This window comes from Montipora capricornis, chromosome 5 (genome assembly GCF_036669925.1).
Source record: "Montipora capricornis isolate CH-2021 chromosome 5, ASM3666992v2, whole genome shotgun sequence".
Taxonomy (NCBI): domain Eukaryota; kingdom Metazoa; phylum Cnidaria; class Anthozoa; order Scleractinia; family Acroporidae; genus Montipora; species Montipora capricornis.
Window position 1 is genome coordinate 28,283,998 of NC_090887.1, and position 1,066 is coordinate 28,285,063.

Here is a 1,066-nt window from a genome sequence, read left to right on the forward strand (position 1 = left end):
TAATACAGCAGGCTTGAGAAAGTCGTCTACAACGAAACCTTTTGCCACTTAAGAGATACAAGGCGTTTGAGAAATAGGTCTTAAATGTTTTTTCAGATCCAGAATTGGTTTCTTTTTCGGCACGGGTGAGACATCGGCATTTTCCTAACAGATGGGAGGCGCTGTTGGCTATAGGAAGCATTTAGAATCTCCGTAATCGGAAAGGCCAAGCTATTGCCGTATTCCTTGATTAGCCAGTTAGGGATCATGTCCGGTCCGGCAGCTTTAGTGGGGTTGACTTTTAGTAGCGTCCTTCAAACGCGGTTTCTTCAGAAACACATAGGATCTCTGGAATATTCTCTATACAGAGACTTTTAAGCGGAAGTGGCAACTTATATTCCATTAGCGGTTCGAGGAAGGTTCAATTGACGAAGTTAGCCTGCTCCACTTGGGAAGGGTCTGAAAAGTGATCCACATTAATTTGACTACACAAATCGCCATTCTTGGTCTTCAATATGCTCCACTCAGAGGCTTCCTTTCGTCCCACCATCTTTTAGGATGTTCATCATTTAGATATTGTATCCTGGACTCATAATACCTCTCTCCACAAGTTTTCCTCTCCCGGTTTACTAAATTTTTGTAATTCTTGAACACAGTAGAATTCGTACCGTAGCTGGTAAAGGCATTTTGAAATTTTCCGGATTAAGTTCTTAAGTCTCGGGGTCATCCATGGCGCGTCGGCTGAGCACACGCGCACTTTCTTTGCAGACATTAAAATATCAATTCCGGTGAGGATAGCTTGCTGAAATACGGCCCACTTATCCTCCCAACTTCCAAGCGAAGCGAACAACAATGGGCAATCCATACTGTTTAGATATCTCTCCATCGCTACCTTACAACTTGGCCGTTGATCGCGCTTAGTAACTACTCTCTTGGTGTTGGTGTTAACTTTCTGAGACGTCGGAGAAGCTATCACAGTGCTGTGGTCTGAGAGACCAAACGGTGGGAAGGCCCGTTAGTGAAGTGTAAAATTCATGCATGTTCGTTAGCACAAGGTCTAACGTAGCATCTTTGTGAGGAGGCACCT